At 39.4% G+C, this 26,244-nt stretch overlaps 1 protein-coding gene across 1 annotated transcript in view; it reads right to left on the reverse strand.

Moving 5' to 3' along the window:
* The window catches only part of sdc2 (syndecan 2), a 401,227-nt gene that overhangs the window by 302,356 nt on the left and 72,627 nt on the right, over nucleotides 1-26,244 (reverse strand). The gene's annotated exons all lie outside the window — the stretch shown is intronic.

The raw sequence follows: 26,244 nt of genomic DNA on the forward strand, positions 1-26,244 counted from the left end.
TCACCAAGTGACAAACATTATTAACATGACCGAGCTTGGCAGGAAAAACTGTACCGTACATACAGTCGCTTTTCAACAAATTTGGCCAAAGCTGTTTTTTTCTGGTGAGAAAAGAAATGTTTACTAAATGCTGCAATACAGAGATTCATAGATGAAGCTTTCCACTGTTTATAATTATATTGCAGAGGCTGAATAATACAATACAAGGACACAATTCCAATTAAATGGCAGCTCTTCCTGCACTCTGTCTTAGTCAGTCTCTCTTGTGATTAAACATAACTTAAATCCTCAAGTTGCAGGTGATTAGTATAAATATATATACCAACAGCTGGTGCTGACAGTGTGTCAACCATGATGTCACCAAGGTCAGAGTTTAACTTTGTTGGAGCCAAGGAGACATTCGGAGTCTGGGTCATCATTAGTCACAGCACAGGAGGAAACTAATAGACATTAGGGAGTCATTAGCCAGCCTTTAAAAGAAAGGGTTGTTTGAGGGTAAATTAGTTGAAGCTGTGATTTAATATGATGAAAGATCAGTCATCCACACAGTTATATCATTCCTTTTCTGTATGCTGAGAAAAATAAATGATGCAATGTTTTATTAAGGCTGGTTTCTTCAAAGAGTAAAATATTTTTTTGCCTCATAAAAGTTTAAAGATGGTGCCACAAACAGCTTTTGTAGTCAGGCCCAACTTCCGTGTTGCAATGATTTGTAAGTTATTTTGGGGCGCTATGGCTAAAAATATCACATACCTAAGACACTTTACTGTCTGAAGATGTGCCTCAGCAAATCCTCTAAACTTCTTTTTTTTTCTCTCTCTCTCTCTCTCTCTCTCTCTCTCTCTCTCTCTCTCTCTCTCTCTCTCTCTCTCTCTCTCTCTCTCTCTCTGTCTCTCTCAATACGCCACTTTGAGTTATGTTTAGAGCTTAAGTTTAGGTCACACACAGGTCACGACCCTGGGCAGACAGCAGGTCACAGCCAGAGTGACCTGTCTACATTTCCTCCGTATGCATGTTATTATTCAGGTATGCAGGGAGGAGATCTGGATCAGGTTACAGTGGGCTGCCCATTCATCAAGGCAAAGAGTGAGACAGCGATGGAAACAGAGAGACCACGAGATGATAAATATCAGTAGGAGCCATCTATACGCCACAATAGCAGCGGAGAGATCCAAAAGCCACAATATTAAACACACGGACAGGAAAAATAAGAGGAGTATGACAAAAAGCACAAGGAAATGAGAGAGCGATGTGGTGAAAAAAAATGACCCAGCAGAGAGCCTGTCGGATCTGAGAGTTATTGGCACAAATCAGTGCCGTCAGCCCCCTTGCTAAGCTGACCACAAGACCTGCAAGCTAATTTATAGATCGGTTTAGGTTTTCCGTGACTGCCTGGAACCTCTCACTCTATTATAAAACCCTTTGGGAAAGCAGCAGTTGTGACTGGAAAGTTATTAGCCCATTCTTTTTTGCCATCAGAGTTGTAACCCTAGCCTCTTGCTTACAGAGAATTCCTATTCAGAAGGTTTTTACTTTCTTAAGTCATTACCACTTTATACAGTATGTATGAGCAAGAATACATATGCATGCACTTCTGTTTTGGCAAAGTTGTGGTTTATCTCAACCCGTTCTCGTTCCCATGGCGTCAAATAGTACCGCTTTGTCTGATACTGACACACAAAGCATTCTTTACTGGTTGATTCCACGGGCAGAACATGACAAAGCCGCAGTAGCTGATTGCTGCCACTGTAGTCAATGCTTGTGATTCCACCAGACCCACCACAGCATGTTTCAGAAGGGTCCCAGAAGTGGCTCTCCACTCTGCTCCGCTACAAATATGCGGCTAGTCTATTTTTGACGGAAGCCGCATCAAGGATGCACAGAGCAGATCAAGCCTGGCAGGACGTCAGACACAGGTTACATAGACACATAGAGCATCCGGTAAGATCGTATATCAACTATAAAAACATTTAACTACGTCGCCTACGTGCTCATTGTAGAAGTAAAAATGATCAAATATGAGCACGTCAACAAAATCAGGCAAAATTCTCCTCCTCCGAAACACTCCCAGTAGTGTTCAAAGCTGTGTGGAGGATTGAACAAAACCACATCACAACCACAACGTGATGCAGCCATGCCCAGTCGAGTCAAGACATTATCGTCTGTATGCACAAAGCTTTCTACTTACTCCAATGTAAACCCATACGCGTCATCATTGTACGCATTTTCCAACCATTCCAAATTACTGTTAAAAAATAATTATGTTTTATGGTGTAACAATACTGTGGTTGAGGTCTGGTTAGGTTTAGTCACAAAAACCACTTGGTTAGGTTTAAGGAAAGATCATAATTTGGATTAAAATGATTATTTGAAATGTATTTGGAAGCGGGAAGCAACCATTGAACTCCTTCAGCAAGCAACTATTTATCTAGCCTTTAACCCAACCCGCCACCTCTGAATAAAGACATCTGTCACCTTATACAGACGCCATCAGTCTCATGGCCTCTATTACAGACATTGTGGGAATTCTACAGAAGTCGATCAGACTACAGTGCACATTGGAAAATTACACAAAGTGATACCCAGTGCATTAAGAAGTGACACCTAGGGCCTTGACAAAGCATTGGTATTTGACTCCCTGGGAACAACAACGCACTGTTTATCTATAATCATCTCATGTTAATGCATACACTTGAAGCAGTTTTGCAGTTATGCTTTGTTTATTCCAGGGCATCTCTAATGCTTCCTCTCCTACATACATTGACCTCTTAAAAGCTCCCGAGTGGCAGATTTAGTTGCAGGTATATGAATATTCAAGATCCAAACAATTTAAGTACTTTATGAATAATGCTGGCTGTAAACAAAGCCATTTTCTGACTCATTGTCATTTGTCACACCAGCCCCCCCCAAAGCCCTCCACACTGTTTATTGCTCCCTTATTCTCTGCCTTCCTTTTGTCTCTCCATCTGCCTATAGGGCAGATCCAGACGACAGCTTCTTCAGGAAGTGAATAGACAGATTTAAACACTGCTCACTGTCCTGGCTGACTGCCAAAGCCTCAGATGACTTCAGGGGCTGGAATCTGAAATCCCGGGATAAAAAGAGTTAGAGAAAGGGAAGGGAGAATTAATGTCAGGTGAGTTACGAGGGAATGATAAAGATAAGATGTTGCTTGAAAGTCAGGGGAAGACAGATATATGTTAGAACAGGCACGAGGTGCAATGATACCTGCTGTAACAGTTGATTTAAGGGTTGGACAATAGTGTGCAGTAGCTGTAGTAACAGTGATGTGAGTTTCATGAACTTTTTTTTGTTGAAAATTACTTTTAAAAAGCCTTTGTGGTGTTTGAGTGCAGCTTCAAGGTTTTGTTTAGCTGTTATACTATAGCTCTGGGATGATGGTACACTGTGTACCCACCTGCTACATAAGCTCTATCGAAGAATAGTTAGTAGTACCTCAGTGCACAAGGGTTTCTATATGCATGCAGCCAGAGTAATTATCCATTGGAGGGATTATGCATACCCTTAATGAATGAATACTAATTAATAATGAATGCTTGTTTTGTGTGTGTGTGTGTGTGTGTGTGTGTGTGTGTGTGTGTGTGTGTGTGTGTGTGTGTGTGTGTGTGTGTGTGTGTGTGTGTGTGTGTGTGTGTGTGTGTGTGTGTGTGTGTGTGTGTGTGTGTGTGCGCGTGTGTGCGTGTGTGCGTGTGTGCGTGTGTGCGTGTGTGCGTGTGTGCGTGTGTGCGTGTGTGCGTGTGCTGTTTCTAGGTTGACTCTCTTCAGTTAGTGGTCTCTTGCAGTCTTATTAAATGTGGTCTCTGGCAGGGAGAGTACTGCACATTCTCAGGGTGTGGTGGTGGTGCTGAGAGCTGGCTTGAATTTCACATTTCTACGACCGTGTGTGCATGAATGACATGTACGTATGTGTTTGTGTGACTCTGTGTGTGCCTATGTTTCACTGCCTAGTCGCTGTAGATGCCATTCTGCGCTCTGATTGATCCCATAACCGTCCACTTGTTGGCCTTCCACCAAACGCATACTGTACTCTGGTTTTTATAACCCAACACGCACAAACCAGTTATTTAAACTGCCTGCATGTGTCCGCATGCGTGTGTGTTTTTTTTATGTGTAACAGGCACAAACACGGGTCTTTAAATAAAAACATGCAGCATTCCAAATAGGGGCCTGGACATTAACACGAAGCAATGCTGCCACAAGGAAAATTGAAAAAGCAGCCAAGGCAATATGAGTCTTTGTGAAATGTTGGCAGGGAGGAAATGATTTAATACAACTCTCTTCCTGCTTGTGAGCCTCTACCCTAATAAGTTCTTTTTGTGTTATTTTCCCACTCACGTCTGTTAGAAACCTGTTCCCTTGTCTCAGCCGCTTTGCATTCCATTTTTCTTCGTGCAGCTCCCTCCCTTCCTGGCTCCTCTCTTCATCCCTCCTTCTGCGACTGCTTCACCTCAGTACAAGTTCGCATTTCATGTGTCAGTGTGGAGACTGCCACTCTGGCGCTACTTGTTGGGAGCATCTGACAAAATGGAGCCGCAGCCGTGGGTGTCAGAGGCCTGTGATGTCTGAAGCAGCAGAGTATAAAGCTCACAGAGATAGCAAGAAATTGTTTGGCCTGTGACAATGACACACTCAGACACACACTGCTTAGATGAGACAAGGTAACAATGCAGTAGTGTAGCTGAAACGCTGTGATGATGCTGGGTTATTAGAAAGTCAGATGTTCATTTCGGTCAGCTGTGCTTTCTCAAAGAGTTTGCAGCCATGGTCAGTCATAGAGCAAGACGAGGCTCCATGACTGTCTATAATAAGTGATATAACTCCCTGCTTAATTATCAGTGAGCAAGATGTTGAATCCCTGCCAAAGCCCTGTGCTGTAACCTTAAACAACTAAATGATTCTCTTCTCGCATACAATAAAGCAACATACCAGCAGCATTACGATGTTATTTTTGCAAGAGAATATGTTTAACATCAACAAATTGAAATCAGTGCTCTGTAGTGCAAGTCAGAACATGTTACTGATCACAGAGCCCTTTTAAAAAGCAGAAATACTAAATTCAGCAAGAAGTGTTTTTCAATAGAGGACGACATGTGTCTTGTGAAATGTGTATTTTATTAAATCTGAAATGATACACTTAATACTTCTTTCATATATCAGAGGCTTTGTATATTAGAAAAGTATAAGCTTATCTTAGCGATATAATATATTCATCAAATGTTCAAAATTCTGCACAGTTATATACATATGTTACATTACAGAATATACTAGTTATTCCCACTTAACATTCTCCATATTTTACCATGTAGATATTTTTATGAGAAATATATTCTTGTCAAATGTTGGCATATATGTTGTCTTTTCCTATATTCAAGTCTATGTTTATTACATAACATTTTTCAGTAAACAGCGTGTCACATATGGGTGGGTGTTTGTTCATGTGTAGACTGTATGTGTTTATTCACCTGGACATGAACTGACTCACACACTATATCTCACACTGCATCCCCAGATAGATCATGTTTCATTTACACTGGCTGTCTTGAGTCTTGTGTTTTTTTCATTCATGAAGTAGCTGTTCGAGTGTAATTAAGAAGTTCTGGCCAATGGAAGGGCACATGGCCAGATTAATCTGCTGAGGGATGAAATCTTCTTGTTGGGCCCCCATTAGACAACCAGACCAGTTCTTCTATCTTGGAACAGTACCTCATCCCAGTTTTTCTGTGTGTCAATTCATTTCAGGCGGCTTGTAGTGACATATAGTGAATGGACTTGGCAGTAATAGAATAAAATATTTATAAGTATATTTTAATAGTGCGTAATCACCTTGAAATAAAAATTGTTGTGTTTCTGTTAGCATAGAATGAGCTCTTTATGTCTATGTAAGGAGTGGGTCCTCTTCTATAGAGCCCGCCATGTTGCACCGCCATGTTTCTACAGTAGCCCAGAACAGACAAACCAAACACTGGCTCTAGGGAGGGCCTTTCTCATTTTGCCGCCACCATAGGTTCTCCTACTTGCTTGGAAGGGGAGGGGGAAGGGGAGGGGGAGGGGTATTCAGTTGATTGCAATCCTTTGCCTCACCGTTAGATGCCACTGAATTCTACATACTGATCCCTTGAGTAATAATGGAAGAGTAACCTTAGTTGATTTTGTGGGGCACATTCCTGAGAAAACTTGCAGTCAATTAAATTATATACAACCAGTCAAAAAGCTGTGAACCTCCAGTTGGTAAATCCAGGCTTCAGGCTTCCCCATGATGATACACATGCCCACAAACATCCTTTTTCCCATAGCTTTGTTGTTGAGGTTGTTCCATGGGTTAATTGTGTCATCCACTCGCATATTTCAGACTGGATTTAGTCCTTAACATGTATGGATGTATTTGAGTAAGTTCACATTTCAGGTAAAGAATGAGAAAAAGGAGTAAAATCCTACTACTGTTTACGTAGCCTCCTAGGAATCAGGGTGGGCTTATCTTGAGGGAGGCCTTAAAGAAGCAGGATTTAGACAGAGGCTAGACTGATGGGTTGCATAAAAGACCAATATAAGATAAATATTGAACTGTGAATCATGCAAAGATATACCAGAAGAGCCCCAGAATATAAATATAGACCTAGAAATGTGCATGACGTGGCCCCTTTAAAGTGCTCTAATGCACATGTCAACTTAATAGTTTGTCAGGGTCATGCATAAGGATTAAGATGGAATTTACACATTAAGCCGTATTTTGTGAAAAAATGACATGAATCCAAGTTTTCTCCCTCTCAGCCCTACTATCTATGCATGTCTATGGTATTATGACATTTAGACAGATTGAGTTTCTGTATGTGGCAGGAAATGCAGCCCAGGTGAGTGGAGTGGTGCAGACAAAGTCAGTGTAAACAACAGGAGCGCAGCTGTGGCAAAAAGCTAACATGACTAAGAAGGTGAGGCAATGATGTGGTGAGGCGCCAGCTAGAGCAGCATCACAGCAACAGGGCACAAACGCACACATATAATTGCACACTCTAACTCTCCGAACCACACATACGTACGCATGTTTGCGTCTGGACATACACACCCACACACATACCAGGTGTGCACTTGACACATGGTGATAATGGCATACAGGCATGACTAAATACACAGAGCTGTACTGGTGAGAATAGGGGCTAGCCTGAGCATATGGAGATCATCACTCTCACCTAGAGAGCAAACGATAGCAGTGGTAGAAGATCTATGGTTTTCAATGAGGGCCTGGGCTATGGCCTCTCAGTGCCAGAGCACATTACAGGTAATCACTTACTCTAAATAAGTATACAGAGAGCTGATTAAAGGAGAGAGGTTAAGAGAAAAAACACAGATGGATGACTGATAGGGAGAGAGAAAAACTATATGAATGTTTGTGTGGATTGTGAGGAATGAAACATCACACCTTCATTAGTGGCTGCTCACTTATCTCATCCAGGAATTGAAAGGAAGCAGGTAGCGTCTGATGGGACCAGAGAGGTGTCGTCCCAATTTATTTGACAGCACCTTGGCTGAGTCACCAGCATTTTTAACTCTCCTTTTATCTCCCGAGCCGTCCTTTCCACAAAAGGGCCCCATCGCTCAGCGACCCCCCTGAATAAGATAGGCAAGGCAGATCAGAGTCAGATGAGCACAGGAGAGGACAGGATGAAAGGATTAAAGAGAGGAAGAGGAGGGGAAGTGTTAGATCTATGAGCTGGTTAAGAAAGGTGCTGTCATTACAAGACGACCCCTGCTAGGAAAATTCAGGGTGAAGCAGCTGCGCCACAGCAGGGCCGAACAGATCTGGCTTTGATTTTCAGATATAACACTCTTTAACAAGCACTCTATATGTAAGACCACTTTTTCTGCTCATACTCACAGAACAACATTAACTCCAGTGTGTTTTCCACATATGTAAATATTTGTCTTTAGAAAAATGTGCTTTGGGTGATGCATACTTAAGATAAGATTTCAATGTCTCAGAGAAAAGTTAGCCTTGGAGAGACAATGCTGCCGCTGTACAGTATCAAATAATTCAAGATTATATCTCACACATACCATGATAACAAGGACAATAAATTAACCAACTAAAAGCATCATAAATACTTTCAGTTCTGACACTCTTAAAAAGTAAAACACTGAAGTGTCTCACAACAAAACGTCTGCACTAGCCACTGACATTATCACTTATTGCACATTCCCATATTCACCATATAGAACAGTACAAAAATATCACCAACAACAACAATCAGCCCTTGCTGCTGTTGACCACTGGGGTGTTTGTTTATGGCTTTAATGGACTGAGGCATGGAGTGTTTGTATCTGTTTCAACATTGGATTGATTACTGGATTGGGCCTAAGGGGTCAGTGGGTCCCTGAACAAGAGCCTCTGTTTGGAGGAACTGTCATTTATTTTCAGCAATTCACAGGGTTTAGTCATGTCCCAGTTATTTTATTTAAATCCTGACCTTATAATCCTGAGTATCTGCTTCAGAGTGTCTGATCTGATATTGCTTTTTAGCCACAGTAGCGGCTCTGTTGGTTCAGACTGAAATGACTCAACAACTATTGGATCGGTCGCCACCAATTATGTACCAACATTCATGGTTCCAAGAAGATGAATCCAGATGGCTTTGGTGATCCTCTGACTTTTTCTCTAGTGACACCACAAGATTGACATTTCTTTTTTAGGCTGAAATATCAACAACTATTGGATGGATTAGCATACATTTTTTTGACATTCATGTGCACCTCTGGATGAAATGCAATAACGTCGGTGAACCATTGATATTAATCTTCTCCCACCATCAGGTCAAAATTTACATTCAAATCAGTCACAGATGAATTTTCTATTGAATGCAAATGTTAGCATGAAAATGTTAAAAAATAAATAAATGAATAAACAGATGGTGAACATGGCAAACATTGTAACTAATAAAATACCAATACGTTAGCATTTAGTCAAAGCACGAAAAACAGAGCTGCAAGTGTTGCAGTAGAGGCTTAGTTTTGTAATTGTATTTTTGTTCATTTTCAATAAAGATGCACAGGGCCTAACTTCAAATTGTTAAGTAATATGTTTGGCAGCAGAAAAGACCTGCCTGTACAAAATGCAACCTGCATCATAAGTTTATCTTAATATTTCATATCATATGTCTTGTTTTTATAGATGATATCTATGGAGAGGAATGTCATTGTGGATTTGTTGTAGCAGGAGAGGATTTACAGAGTCTCTCTTGATCTCCAGTGTAGATAAAATTGTTTTAACCAAGATCAGAACCATTGAGTTAAGATAAACCTGCAAAGTATGCTGGGCAAACATTAAAAGCCACTTGTGTTGTATGTGTATGTGCCTAGAGACTCATTAGTTTGTAATCGATCAATGACTCAATGTTTGTAATCAGTCAATTACTTCAGCATGGATCAAATTTTTCTGTAGATGGAAATCTCTCTGGGAAAAAAAAAACACTTTAGGGTCAAAAACTTTCCTTTGTTGCCTCATGTCCTCACACACAACTGATTCAATCACATGCTTCACTGTAAAAGTACTGTAACTGTTCCTGGATCATTGACGGTCATGCCACTGAAGGACATAATGTGGCTTATTCACTGTATTCTCATTATCCAGTTATCCAGCATACTTCTAGTACTAATCTAATATCACTAGCTTGGCAGTTTGTGCCAAACAAACTCCATGGCTTTAGTGTACATAACAAATATCATTATTCCATATCCATGACACGGTATGACATTCACTGCTGTATAAACAGAGGACAACAAGTATTTTTCTTGATTTGTGGGAAAAGCCAGATTTTGATTTGCCGTGTAAATTTGGGGTTGTCATGGGAGCAGCATAATAGGCCCTGAGACAACAACACCACTAATAGGAAACAGCATTCTCCATCCCCATGTTCAAGGGTATGGCCTTTGTAAGCCAGTTGGGCCTAATGGAGTAATTACATTGCTCCTATTCTCCCAACAGACTAGGGGAGGATTGGCTCAAAAAGCAGCTCTCTTTACCTGTGCAAAACAACTGCGTTGTCAGGAGTTACAATCATTATAATTACATTGTGTATGTGATGCTTTATTAAGGCCGAGAAATGAACCGCTTGTTTGTGTGTTTCCTGCAGCCTTGTGCAGAATAATGGATGTGCAAGTGTTTCATTGTTGTACTGTAAGTTTATACCTGTCTAATTTACACAAGTATATAAGAGGATGGTGGAGATGGAATATTTCCGCTAATGATATGCCTGGTGACTAGGAAGGTAAACAAAATATTTCAACTGTTTGTCACATTACACCCGCCTCCATGTAGTGAGTATACACAAACAGAGGTGGGATAAAACAGGAAGAAGGTAAAATATATTAGCTGCATGCTGGTGTTGTTACTGTTGTCTGCACCCTAATTACGTTTTTCTAGTTTTGTGTTACTCATCTACTGTATTCCTGTCATTTAGTTAAGTTGTCTCTGCTGTCCGAATCTGCATAATAACTTGCAATTTTGTAATGTGCACATATAAAGAGGAGTTACTAGCTTTATATCTGCGTGAGTCTAGAGTGTGCTACCAGGATAAATATGAATAAATATTAAGTAGACCGTTCAATAAAAATCAATAACAAAATATATACACTGATGAACACATTAGCATTTAAATGATGCCTCAAAAAGTAAAACAAAATGTATTAAGTTTAAATTTTTGATTTAATTTGCTAATTTATACATTTTTATTTATTTTGTCATGAAATTATAACAATAATGAATTTAAACAATTCATTTACTTACAATTCTCACAATTTAATTGTCTCCTTCTTAAGCTTTTGCAATTTCAGTTTTGTCATGACTTAAAGCAGCAATAGTAGCTCTGATTCACTGGACTCTGGCCTCTTAACAGACAAAAAAAACTGAATTAAAAAAACTTTTAAATCAATTGATAAATGTATAAATGCTCTTATAAATGTTTCAACTTATATAAGTCCATAACTATTCTGATGGTACACTCAAGATTCGTGCACCTGTTCCCTCGCCAGTGTTATGGAAGCAACCTGCAGCCAAAACACTGAGTCACCTTTTAAGATTAAGTACTTGTTAATCTATAGGCAGGTTGTAGGTAGGATTATGTCTGTTTCCCTGCAGCATTAATTCAAATAGGTGAAAAATGTTTCAACTTCAAGGGAGTTTTTGATCTATACGAAACACCCCAAGATTAAATTCAAACTCCAGTACGAGGCGGTCTAATAGCTATATCTGTTTCTACAGGTTTATCTCAGCAAACAGAGAGAGGGAAAATTGGGTGGGGTGGGAGGGTGGATTAATGTGCTCATTATGGGGAGGATTCGCCTCATTACAGTTTTGACGCTGATACATGTAATCCAGCATTGCAGTAATGAAGCTACAACCGACCTGATTGGCTGTTTTTAATTGATCTGACAGAACAGAGCAAATGTAATGGTTATGTCCTAAAAGCTTGCTGCTGTGTGTGACAGTCCATATCCAGCACCTCTAAACATTTAGATAGGAATTCAATGTGTACAACAGATACAAAGATAGTAATTTATGGGATTAGATGTTAGAAATTTTGGGGCAGTAATGGAATGAATTAGGTTGATTAATAATCAGAGAGAACAGTATCTAGGTTTGTTATTGGTGCCAGTCTGGACATGTGAATCACTTTATCACACTTAATTTAAATGTTAAAGTTACATAATACTGGGGGAACTGTTGTGGTGTACTTTTTGGTGATTTGAAACTGGTTGTGCAGAGTTTGCATGTCCTTCCTGAGTCTGTGGTTTAGTTAGGTTATTTCCAGACACTATATTGCCAGAAGTTTTGAATGGTTGTTTGCATTTGTATTAAAGGATGTGGCAATTTTCTATATCTTTCTTATTGTCAACAAATCTCATGTGCAGAGCCGAATCAACAATGAATTGATCCTACTTACAAACTTTGTGTGTGTATCCAAAGCTTTATCTCATTCCTCTGTGCCGCAGACCTCTACTGTTGTCCAAAAACTATTAAACCCACGGCCACGTCACTGAGCTACACTGTTGTACTGGGTAATATGTTCCCTTACGACATGGAATATGATCATGTTAGTTTGTTTACAACTGGCCTCAAAGACTAATAACAGTAATCATGTTTTCAGTCTTTAGACAGCAGTTCCACATACGGCAGATGTCACTGAGCGTGGTTGCATTTACAGTTATTTGCTAGCTTGTTGTGCTGCATATCATACATCTTGACTTTGAACTGCATTGTACATTGTAAACAACGATATGTAGCAGAACAAGCTAGCAACGCACTGTAAACTGAGCCGCGTTCCAGTGAGGGTGTGTGTGTGTGTGTGTGTGTGTGTGTGTGTGAGAGAGTGAACCAGAAGAGTAGTTGTAAAACCTAATCAAACAGCTGAAAAACATACCTCCATAGAGCCAAGGGAAACTACAGAGTATTAAATCATCTGTGTGTTCATCACTACAAGCAACATCATGCAGTAAGCACCGTATTCCTCATTTGAGTAAAGACATTGTGAAAAGTGGGATCAATGAGCAAGTATTGTCCTTCACCAGTTTACCAATCCATTACTCAAGCATCACAAAGCAGATCAAGTTCAACTTAATTAACAATTATGGCAAAGAAGTAAAGGATACCCTTGAGATTTTTTCTTTTCTGCTCAAAAAGTAGAGATGTGCTCCACAAAGAAAAACAGATTATATGTTCCTGTGCAAATGCTCAACAGTCCTTTAGGAATGAGACACAAGAAGACACAGAGCTTAATTTGCTGTGTATGTTCTGGTATTCTAAAACCACATGTACTCTTGGGGGAAACTTTTTTTTCCTTTAATGTATAATATCCCTATTATTTTGTTTACTACGGTACAGTAGCTGTTTAGTATAATTATGTGAGAGAGAATGAAAGAATTGTACTGTGCTATGTACTGTGCACAACAAATCCTATGGGAAATAAAAGGCTGTTGTGAAGAGAAAGTGCTGCTGCAGCACACCACATCTGGTAATGTCCTCCTGGTGCAGGTTAACAACAGGATGATAACAGGGGTGACTGTGTTGAAAAGAAGAGCAGGCAGTAGTTTATCCAGGGTTGAAAGAGGGGAATAGCAGTGGCAGGGCAGAGGTGGTGGTGAGATTTTGGATAACAGAGGGGAAGAAGGAGAAGGAAATGCATCATCATACGACCTGGGAGATGGAGGAGAAGTGAGTGAGGGAGTGTTCTGAGATAACAGAGGTGGTGGTGGTAATGTGGGAGTTTATCTGAGCCCCCTGAATGTCCTCTATTGTTGAGGTCCCATACTGATGTGCTTCAGAGGAAAGACAGGGAGAGGGAAGGAATTTGACGATCTGCAACGCTATCTCTCAATCTTCACCCGCAGCTGCTACCAACTGACACCTCCTCCCCCTTCCCTTTAGTTCTCCCCCTCCACTGTCTTGGAGTCTGTGACACCATTTGAAGCTACCCTTGATTTACGTAGTCAGAACAAAACACACACAATCATGCAAAGTAAGCACTAAGGGAGCTCAAAAGGTCACTGTATGTATGTTTGAGACAGCAGAGATATTAAAGAAATAAGCATATCTCTGCTTACTTGGTCAAAATTGAGTTTTATCTGTTTTTTTTCAATGTTAGCACTCTCTACATTAGTGTTTGCCAAAGGTGAATGTTTGGTCTTGACTGACGATGTGATGTCGGTACTGTTATATGACTGGTGCAATATTTCAGGTCCAATGGCCTTATAGACAATTAACCAATTGTGACATAGCGACCAGTACTGTATGTCACTCCATGATCTTGCCCAGATTCTTAAGGTTAGTGTGTGTTAGAGTTACAAATGTGTCTATACAGAAAGCATTGTGCACCATGTGGGCTTTTTTTTTTTTAAAGGGGAAAACCATCTTGTAATAATGCTCATAGGTCTATGATGTGCTCCAGTTAGTAGCACAACCCACGGACTTGTAGTAAAGTATCAAAATTCTCATCTACCTCTCAGTATGAAAGCGAATTGGCAGATCCCCCAAAATCAAAGCAACAAAACAGCATGCAATGATGTATAATAATTTACAAGTCCATGAAAAACTTCTAACTGCTGTTTAAATGTCCAAAAGGTATTTTTCAGCTATGCAAAGAACTTTGTTTGGTTAAAACTGAATTACCACAGAAAAATACTGGTGCCAATATCCCCTATGACTAGCACAACTAGCACATTGGTTTGGTTACTGTCATTATGTACTTTTGCAGTATAGCTGCAACAGCTGGAAAAGCAAGTTTCAGTTCAAAATTAGACAACCTTTAATGAGAAAATGAGGCACACTCAAATGAGTATCAGGAAACAATACAACTGGAACAAAAGAAAGCTTTCACTTCCTCAAACTGACAGCCTTAACCTCTGATTTCCTGTGCTGTGTGCTGTCAACCTGTTTGGAAGAGAATATGACAAATCTCATTGTAAACCTCCTGCCAGCTGAGCCCTTGTCCTATAATAAGTAACTTATTTTTTCCAGTTGCTATGGACACAGATGGTAGAGATCGGGGCAACAGTGATAGACAGAGGAGGTTGCGGTGAGTGTGAATCTGTATTTGTGGATAAAGAGCAGTTACTGTGACACTGCGGTCATTGCTCTGATAATAGGCAGCCTGGCTGGCAGGTAACAAACAGCAAACATATAGACTGTTGCAGGGGAAAAGGTTAGCAGAAAGATATCAGGAAGTCAAAGTACATAAATCCTTATTCAACATGTATAAAAAATGTTGAAGAAATTTGACTCTGGGAGACACTTTTAAAACACGGCAACATAATAAAAGGAGCAAAGGGAAAATTGGAGCTTCACAAGGTTCAAACAAATCTTAAGGTTAGCCAAATTTGGAAGAAAAAGCAATGGAAAGCTCTTTTTTCTTTTTTTACCAAAAAGTCTGTTGTATGTATTAATTTCAGTTTACAGACAGAGATTGAAAGTTCATTCTTTACCTTGGAAACACTAATTGTCCAAACAGTCTTACCACTAGATACATTTAGCTGCGGTTCTGGAGCTTTCGATCATATCACACTGTCTTACTCAGCGTTTGTTCCGTTGTTATCAAAGTGTAGGTGTTCAAATTTTCCACTTATCCTCTGCAATTAAGGGTCTTCTTGTTCATGTTGGCATAAAAGTTGAGCAATGTTCATTTAATAAAGCAATTAACAAAACAACCTCATTTGGAACTTTTGATGATATCAGAGTTTGCAGACTGAATTTTTGGTTTTATATTTAGCACATTTGCAAACCACACTCACAGGTTTTTTGTGCAATTAGGGAACATCACTGACATGTGATATCAGGTGTGGTCAATTTCAGTTTGACCACAAAATAAAATAATATACAGTAAATCATCTGGCTAAACTGATTGTTTTTTGTGTGTTTGCTTTTTTTTAATCTTTTTTTTTCCCTTTTGGCTCTTGTGCCATTATTTGGCAGTGAAGAGGCAGATAAGAAACAATGAGAGCGAGAGAGATGGGTATTACAATGGGTTCAACAAAGGTCCATGGACTGAATTAAACCAGGGTCGTTGCAGTTATGTTGCAGTTAGTAACCATTCAGAAACTGCTCATCTTGTTCCTTGCCTTGTAACAATGAAACCACATTCCCAATGTTCAGCAGCTGCTCTGAGTACAATGATATATTCAAAAGCAACAGATAATAGGACCCAAGTTGTGACAAATCTGTGTCTTCCTTTAAAAATCGCACACATGCAAGTTTAAAGATTCATTTCATAGATGTTTTAGGACATAAAAATCCTCTGTTTGGCATAATAAATTGTCTGATGTATTTCTATCGGGGAGGTTTTCTCGAAGTTAGTACCTTGTTAAAAATCTTTCAAATGACTCCTTGAAAAGTTCATCTATGAAGATGTAAATAAATATGTTTCATTTCAAAAGTTAAACTGCCATGGCACAAGATGTCTCCAGTCCATTCTCAGTTTTTGTGCACTGGAGGCTTCAGGTTTCCACATTCACTTGTGTAAGGTGTACACTAGCCCTCAATTAGCTGCAAAGTAGTTGTGATGTCACAAGTCATGCTCATAGGTACACGCCATAAACTCAAATTTAAGATTTGCACAGAGAAACTTTAATTTTTCAGCAGATAAATGTGAAAACGACCATTTAGTGTCAAACTCTGCATACATCATTCTGCACAGTGAAGCTCAAACATCCAACTGAAGGAACAAGAAGTAAAACAAATTTATGAGTGGAGGATGACTTCAAGTATTTGAGTAATGCCTTCAAGGCACTATAGCGGTAAATAAAAAAGATTTACAGTGACCCCTTTGTACCATGTGAACCCAATACAACAAACAAACAGTTCCCCGTGCCAGATTTTATTAAGTTGTATGAAACTTTTCACATATACTTCTGTATCGCTGACGATTTGTGTTTGTGCCTATTGTGTTTATTTTTCTTGTCTTGATCAGTGAGACAAAGAAAAATTTCCCTCCGTAGTGTGACAGTAAATTTCTATTCTGAGCTTTTTATTCATTCAGGCTGCACACAGGATACAATGTGGTTACAGCTGTAGAGGAACTACAGTAATATGACTATTCTTCTCAGTATACCATAACTGGAGGAAGTGCCTGAAATAAATTAAGCGTTGCAGAATCATCTAGGTGTCAGTGTGTTAAAAGGATGATTGCTTTCTTTTTTTCTCTGTTATGGAACTGAAATGATGCTGAAGGGATTGAGAGAATTGATGAGCCCAGTAGAACAATGGTAAAAAACAATAAGGCCATGCAAAATCTTCTTAAAATCCCACACTAACTGTGTGTTATTTGTGTCCCGTTTTTCTTTTCTAGTGTGAACACATGAACATTTTTACTGGTATTCATGAAGCAGGAGACGAAACTCCTCAAGAAGACAATTGGTCCCTTTGTGCTCAAAAAGAAGGCATTGTGTCAAAATTATCCACAGTAATATAGATATAAACCAGGAAGCTCTGGTGTTTCCTTGGTCCCGTGAGGTCCCTGTCAGATGGTGAGCACAGTTGTTCCATTTACACGCTGTGGCCTCAGCAGAGGATTAGCTGTACAATAACAGACCCTGTGTTACACACACGCATACAAACACATGCACACACACAGGAAAATACATGTACATATCCTATAATGAGAGGAAAGGACAAATGAAGTGTTACCACCTGTTGAGGATCATTTCCAGCCATAGTCTCACTCGCCCCTCTTTCTCCTCCCTCTTCACATGGAGAAAAACAAACTATTACTAAGTCACCTTGAGCTCTGACACGTACCTCGACTACTACTACAACTATGGCTGTGATGTCAACTCTGACCTCCAGACGGTACAGCTACCGTAAAGCTAACGACACAAGCATGTATGCAGTCGCATACAGGACATACACTGACAATTGGATAACATCACCAGCTGTCCTGTCGCTTTCACCTTCACAGCTGCTAAGCCTTGGTGTGTACATTACATTAGGCTAAGCCACGTGAAGCATTGTGCTTATGTTTGCGTGTGTGTGCATGAAGATATATGCACAAGCATGCGTGTGCTGTGTTTTGCTAGTGGCACATGTTTTTATCCTTGTCGCCGTAACTATCTAAAGCAGATTTAGCAGATGCCTTTGACTCCTGTGGTCAGGGGAAACATGTGAGAGCAGATCATTAGCAGCTCACACTCACACAGACACATATAGCTACACACTGACCACCCACACTATCAGTTAGAAAGAGGAGAAATAGAGAGAGATATAAAACAAAGAGAAGTGTGGAGAGGAGCAGATTGGGTGCAAGAGCAGAGAGGAACAGGGCTCACTAAGCCACGCCGCTCGACTCTTTAAGGGATGTGGAAATGAATATGAGTCTGCCACGTAATCAGCTTATCCCGGGACCTTGCTCGGTGCCTCGCTTACGCAACGCTCACACCATCTGAGAGCCTTTCATTTAGTTTTCATTTAGCTGGCTGAGAGACTGATCTACCACATCCACCGCTGGCTCACCACAGCTGTGCTCAGCCACATACATCCTGCTCTAATCACGCCTGCTGCTGTATGTGCGTGTGTGGGTGAAATTGAGGCAGGCACGGGGGTTATGAGAGGTTGTGTGTATTTGTGTGTGTGTGTGTGTGTGTGTGTGTGTGTGTGTACATTTTTGCTTGTGTGTCTTTATTTTGTATGTGCAGATTGTGTGTGTGTGTGTGTGTTTGTTTGTGTGTGTGTGTGGGCATGCAGACTGTAAATGAAGCAAGGTACATGTGCTGCATTCCTCTACTATTCCAAGCACATCTTTTCATCCTCTTGTACGGATTGAAATACCACATGTTCCTTTGACTCCTTCAATGCATCACTGCCTTGATGTTTTAATTAGTAAAGAATCAGTCATGTTTTTACAGTCTCTGCCTCTGCATTAATGCATTTATTAACTTGGGACAATGAATTGACGCGCTCAAAACAAAACTCAACTAAATAAATAGAAAATGAGTCACAAGCATGCAAGAAATATTCTTAAATGTTTGTTTACAGTCAGATTTTCCCACAGTTTCTTTGTTTGTGTGCTGCATGGATGTCAAAAGACAGTACAGTTCTTGATTTATTGTTTTCTCTGGCTTTAATTAGGTGTTTAGTACTTTCAGTGTTAAGCGAGCACAGTACAGTACTTACAGTGCTTCCACTCAACGCTTATTTTCGGTAACAGTCGGGTAAAAGCTACTCTCTTGTGATACTCTTTATTCTTGGCTGCAGCCGCCTTTTTCACTTTATTTTTTAATGAGTTTTACATCGCAGTTACACGGTTTACTAGGCAACCATGATGCTTGACTTCAACTGCCTTTATGCAATGACTCTGTTAACTTTTCCTTAACTGTTATTATTACTTAAAATCTATCTCTTCCTTTCATCTTTTACAAAATGTGTTTGACTCAGCAGTGAGTGAGAATCAGCAGAGTTACAGCTGGACAAAGTCACATGTCTGGGTCACTGTCTCAACAATTCTGTCTTATCTTCCTTTTTTGTTTAGACTGTAAGGGACTAAACATTACTCAGTGTCTGAAAGGTAACTTAAGGTTATTCAATAAATACAATTTTGGTCATCATATGCAGAAGTATCTTAACCTTAATCTTACCGACTGGGCTACCCACAGACTCCAGAGGTATACTCTTTGTCATGACAAGTGCTTTATTCTAATATTTCAATTTTAAATGACTTTGTCAATCAATTTGTTCCTATTGACTACATATCACTGCTTTCTGTGTCTCTTTTAATGAGTGCTTTTTAATCACCCAATTCCACCTATGCAGTTTTAATAAATGGAACTATTTATTGAGTTAATGTTGGCCATGGTCCTAAATGAAATCATACACTATCAAGGGAGGTAGGGGCAATCTGTCAGTCATTATGAAGGCTATGTGGAAAGATCGGGATAAAAGCTGCAACTTGTATTAAAAATATATATATATTTTTGTTTTACATCATATTTAATTTAACTGTATCTTTCCTAAGATAATAATAATCAGTTTTATTTTCAGATTACATTAATTACATAACTAAGAATGTTTTAAGGAGAAAAACGTTTTGCTATGCTGATTGTTTCTTACAATAGTTTATTCTTGTGTCTTCAGTTGATAGTCCTTGCATGTTAAATATGTTGGGTGGATGAGGGTTAAAGCACAGCTAATGCAACTGCTTGGCATCTAAGGCACAGTAGTAAAAACAATGATGTGTCTGCTAAGCAAAGGCTTTACAACAAGTCCTGAAAGAGAACACCACTTTTGTGGTAAATGCCTGAGTGGGTAGGCAGCATGCTGACACAAAGAAAAAAAAACACCTCCAACCTATATTTATGCAGTTAAAAAAGTCTGGTAGCCTCACCATATAACCACTCTCTCATCAACTGCAGCAAGCCAAGGTCGGTGTTTTGTTTGGCGGCATTAAAGTATAGTATAGATAGTACAACACAATCTTTTTTCTTACAGATGAAAAGTTGAAATAAAAGAAAACCTTACACTTTTGAGTTTTGCTGGTACTTTCCTTTTCTCTGGTATGACCAGTAGCCTCTGGTGGTTAATGTTAGTTACAGTTTTGCTTTAAATAGTAGCTGAGATGGATCCAAGATAAATCCCTCTGTATGGTAGAGCACAGTGAAACACATGAGCACATTTACTGTGGTGGGAAACATCTATCATGACTCCAGTCATTCATATATCTACCGCTTATGGAATATATTTTAACACGGTGACATACAGATCAGTGAGAGCTCAAAACATGTCATGCAACTCTTCTCCATTCACCATTCTCTATACACTTCACCAAATGTTTGCGGCTATCTTAAAACCTTAATTAAAGGCAAGATAGCAGAAAACATTTGGCAAGGTGGTTAGAACATGGTGTACTGGAGACGAGTTGTGCCACGTTTAGACTGCATTACAACAAAAATGAGGTGAGACAACTTGACCAGCAAAACACTGCACTCTGTCACCTTTGCCTTGGTTTGAATGCTTGAAAGCTACAGATTTTAGTCATGGAGGAAGATAAATTCATGACAGTGAAGACTGCAAGAGTGTCTCTATATCCCCTATACCCTTACTCTAATAGTGTATCTGCAGTTTGAGATGTTTAGTACATTCTAGGAGTTATTTTGAGGTGTCACGATGAAGTCAATGATAATTGTTATTATTGATTCAATTCACTCATTCACACCTACCAAAACTTAAAATTACACTAAGCTACATTTCCCTAGAATTATTGCTGGAAATCCCCTGAGACAGGGTGTGAACTTTCCGCCACATTTCTCACACGAAATATAACAAGTGCCTTACCACTTGAAAGTTTGGACACGCTTTCTTATTCACCAGTCCTGTATATTATATGGTGCAGTGCATCATGGTCTACTACACCTACTGTCAGTGGTTGTTTAGATCTCTGCTGCTGGTATGACATAATAGTTCCCCATGGGTTAAACTCACTGTTGAAAAGAAGTGCAAAACTGTGAGGCACTTTGTGTTTGAAAACTAGTAAGGCTGAAAGTAGTAGACAAAGGTATAATGCATGACACTGAAAACAGGGAAAAGGGAATTTTAATTCCAACCAGTGTTATAACATTTACGTACAAAATAACTATGCAGATTTGATTTTGCTGATGTCAGACTTCATTAGTCTTGCATATTCCCATTTTGATCCGAAACGCAATCACATCCATCCTCATTAGAAAGCGTCTGTGTGTGACATAACACATGTCACAAATCTGCTGCCCCAGACCTTCCTGTCACACAGCAGTGATTAAAAAATGCTGAGAGGGTGCAGAGATCTAAGTGCGTCTTTGTAAATCTGTGTGTGTGTGTGTGTGTGTGTGCGTGCAATGTAGGTGTATCTTGATTTATGTGTATCCCATCCTTGAAAACAGTCGTGAATACCAGCAATTCTCAATTACACACTTGAAGTCTTCCGTATCACCAGGTATAAAAGTACAACTATGTGAACATATGCAGACTGATCACATAAACCAGTGTGCAGTCTCACACTACCTCTACAAGCCATTACCATGCTTCCTTCCAGTAAATGCAGCTAGAGCATTCACTATAGGACGTGTGTGTATAGCTAACTTACAGCAATCCCTCAGATAGTAAACATGCTCTGTATACACCAAACGCTGACGCAAAACCCAGATGAAAGAGGATTAGTTTGAGTGGAATCACCCTTTTAGAGCTAGACAAGCAACCCAGACTCATCTTCTATTCTTCGCACCACACAAGTGTGTCTGAAGCACACCCTCGTGGTATGTTGATTGGGTGTAATACAAAACCTGAGAGCTTTATTAGGGTCTGTTGGGTGTGCAGCCTAGACAAGGAGTGTTTCAAGTGATGGCGCACCCACGTCTCTTGTCTAGAGGAGAAACAAAGGGGCCTTTCTGCTTTCTGGGCAGGTTACCCACTCTGGTAACAAAAGAACCACGCTCCTTGTCTGTGTGTATATATGAGGCCTGTCTCTCAGCAGCAGGCTTCAGGCAGTTGGGTGAACTGCATAAGGTAGTCAATAGAAGAACAAAAAACAGGTATTTCTACCAAGGAAGAAAAATGATAAAATGTCTGGAGTCAAATTATGAATTCAAATAAATATGCAGCCCTGTTTGTTTAGTTTGCTGAGAAAACCAACTTTCAGTGAGTGCGTTGATCCTGCTGGTTTGCTTGTGCATTAATGCCAGATTGAAGGTTAAAGTGCATTCTTATTGGTTTTCAAACACCAGGAGTCTCTTTGAAAGCAAACAGGTTGAAGGTTGTGTTTGTTTGAGAGATCAAAGTACTTTTACCAGATTTTTTCCAATACCAGGAGGAGCCTGGGGAAGAAATATACATAAATATTTTAATTCTACATCTCCCTTCACATCACACTGCAAAAATGCACGTCTTATCCAGTAATGTGTCTCTGTTATTGAACCATTAAAGTTGTAATGCTTAAGTTTTCCATTAAATCAGTCACAGCTTTTTTCCCCCAGCAATATCCATTAACATTCTGAAGTTACCTTTCTATACAGTAGCTTTTATTGTTAGTGGTGGGGTCCAATGGGATTCAGGCTCAATATTTTCATACGAGATAAGCACATACAACTTTGCATGCACATAATCATTACTGTTTGTCATTTTGTCTCACAGATAGCAGCCTTACTGTTCAACAAATCCTCAGAATGTTACTGCTAATGCAAAACAATCAATTTCTTTTTTATTTCAATTGCTTTTATGATGTGAAAGTCGCAGGAAACACATTGAATTTGCCATCAAAGTTAGCACTAACAGAAAATATTCATAAAATATGTGTTTACAAACCAAGACATGGTACTTTTGGGGCATTTTTTAGCAACAGATGAAGTTTAAATGTTGCAGGAAGTTATGGAACAAGAAGGAGAAGCCACAGTGAGTTGTTACGTGAAGAGTTGCAGGTGATAGATTGCACACCTCCTTATCAACAATGTAGCAAACATCATTGTGCCCTATTGCAGTGTAGAAAACCACTTGCACCAAATGCCACATGAAATCAGACAATGGCATGATGGAAAAAGGCTAATTATTAAATGAATTATTTATTAAAACAATGACGGTATTTTTTTGGCTGCACTGTAAACGCCAGCTGCTCAAGGATTGTTTCTTGGCACCAGATTTTGTCAGTAACCACAGGTGTTGCCAAATCAACCAGGACAGAAACCTAAATGATTATCCTTTTTAAGTCATACTCTGTGTGACTCATCTATTTGTCCACAGACCTGTCTGTATGCAGTTATCACCCATTTTTGTCACTTATTTGAAGATGAGTATAAGTATGATGGATATAAGTGTGTGTAGCGCTATCCAAAAATCATAATACATTTATCAAGTAGGTAAAAAATTGTGGAATACACATCAAACAAAAGCATTAACATCTAAATAATCAATTTTTTCCTATGCAACCAGATTCACACCATTTATTTTATTGCCTGTGGATACAGTTTGACAGTTCATTATAGTGACGAGGTTGTGCTGATGTGAGATATGTATTAGTTAGAATAGTCAAGTCTAAGGTGGGCGTCAAGAGCACAAGCGAGGTCGTAGATGGAGATGAATATCAATTACCAAATACCATGGAGATGGAGATGAAGGTGAAGAGGACTGACAGTAAAAAGAAACAGGTTTCGTACAAACATCATAAAGTTCTATTACCAGTATTTACCTGTCTCTTTAACTTAATCCTGCCATGGTGAAACTAAATGGGTGTATGGCCATTTCATAACACTGTGTAAAAGCCTAATTTGGTGCTAATAGGCCACTGTCTGTTTTTATAAGCAGTTGCATGCAACCACTAGAACTTTACAAGGGAGTGTTTTTCTCTAAGTGCCTTTGCAAGAAATGCAATTTTCTCTAAGAAGGGTATAGTTAGATGGGTGTGAAGGCAGTGGGGGGAGGGGAGGGAGGTGATTTGGTGCAGGGCCTCAGGGTGGAGTCAAGGTCCAAACATAACCACTTAAGCAATTCTTCACTAAAAACAATCTGTAATCTGTGACTCATAGGCCCAACCATAACATTTGAGTGCATACACAGAGATGTGATGTGGAGCTCAAAGTAGTCATTGTGTGAAGAGATGACAGCACTGCAGTTCTTCGTGTCAGATGTAAAATTAGAAGACATCGTAGAATATATTTAATGTTACTGCAGAAGACTTTCTCGAGCACAGTAAGACTAATTTAAGCATATTGTGACAAAAGACATCACATCAACAAACTTTTTCTTTTTTTTTTTTTTTTTTTTACAGTTACTATTCCCTGTAATACTGCCTTACTTGAACATTAGGGTGGGGGACTGGCTTAAAGTTTGCTGCCATTGCAGTTTGAGTTTGATGGAGGCTTGATAACTTTTGCTTCTGGGCATACACACTGGTAAGTCACTGGGAGCAAAGGAGCCATTGATACCAGTTAAATACCTCCAAACTGTAGGCTGGCTGCTTATTAAACCCATTTTTCAGCCCCTGTATGTTAAATACAGAAGATGCAGAAGGTTGTAGATGATGGAGCTTGGCTGAATGACAAAAGTAATACAATTAGTTACTGTGTAATAGTTTTGATGTTCAGCATTCAATAAAATAATGTAATTACTTTAACTCCAACATCCTCGTAGTGCACAGAAGTCACACAGCAGATCATAAGGAGAGGGTTGAGGTCGATGGTTGGGTGTACAAAGCACAGGAAGAGACCACAGTTCATGTCCTTCAGTTTAGGGTCGGTTAAAGGTTTAGGGAAAGATTTTGGTCTTGACTTTCTCAATATGTAATACTTTTTAACATGCGATTTGAGTTGCCCCAAACATAACCATAAAAAGGTTAATGATGCTTTACTTGGCAGGAGCGGATTTTAGAGGAAAAACAAATTAAATATAATGGCAGTGAATAGGGGTTTATGTATACTGTGTGACAGTTTTTAGACATTCAGCATGATGATCATGATGTTTCCCCACTATGTAAAAGGAAAATCATTATTATAATCGGCATTATGCTTTCCTTAAAATGTATTTGTTTATCCAAATTAGATGTTTATGAATGTATTGTTTGGTTTCTTTCAGTTTTTAAGGAGCCTGAGGGGGAAAAAAATCAAAGGCACTGGTAACAACGTTGCTGGCATTGTTTTTCACATGCCTGGAGAACTTATATTTTATCTGGTATTTTTAAACTTGCTGGCGAGGAAACAGCTGTGCAAATTCCAAATTATTAATCACACTGCTGCTATGATATCATATCAGTGGCTCCTCTCACCCTGACAGCTCAGGCTGCCACTGGAAGGATTATGGTAAACAAGTCAGTCAAGTTCCTATATTCATAGTGAACATGGTATCATAACCTCCTTAGAGATGTTTTTAGTATTCAAGCACAATTATATAAGCAACATTACCACGCTGTTTTGAATTAGAACATTGAGCACAATGTGTAATTCTTGGGTTTGTTTGTATTTTATGTGTTGAACTACGCTACACAATCATCTGCCAATAAGAGGAGAAAGAGGTCTCTATAGCGATGCTCTATCTCCACATGTTTGAACAAACCTGGCAACATGATATATATTCGCGTAATGAGTATTAGACTCGGTTATTCTACCTTGATTTCACAACTAGCGGCGAGGGGAAATGGAGGGAGGCAGGGGAAGAGACAAAGAGGGAGGCAGAGCATTAGAAGATTATCTGATGTTCCTGTGAAATGAAAGAAAAAAATATATTCATATTTTCATGGAAGTAGAGGAATAAAAGATTATTCACATTCTAACACCCACTCCTTCCCACACTACAAATGTGATTTACAGTCAGTCGTTACCGCTAGCTTCGGGTAATAAGAGAACTGGGGAGCTCAGAAATGCATTATCATAAATAGAGAAGCGCTCGGTACCTGAAAATACTGAAAAGTGCCATTAAAGAGCGTGTGAACTCTATGACATATCTGAATAACTAGCAATAGAGAAGCCCAGAGCACATTCAACTCCCATTCCTCTTTTTTATGAAATCTGTCATTGCGTACAACAACTGCTGCTCGTCAAAGTAATTGTTGCAAAAAGGGACTAATATACTTAGATGAGAAGAGAAATGTGTAGAAAACCATCTTCAGCCACTTGGATTATCAGCAGCCTCAGCCTTGTGCAAAAGGTGGACGTATTTATTTTTCATGATGTTTTGGGGGTGAAAAGTGCATCGAAAAAGCAATAGGTCAAAACAGGAAAACAGCAATGCCTGTGAGTGTGCCT

Source organism: Scomber scombrus, chromosome 16, assembly GCF_963691925.1.
Source record: "Scomber scombrus chromosome 16, fScoSco1.1, whole genome shotgun sequence".
NCBI classification, from domain to species: domain Eukaryota; kingdom Metazoa; phylum Chordata; class Actinopteri; order Scombriformes; family Scombridae; genus Scomber; species Scomber scombrus.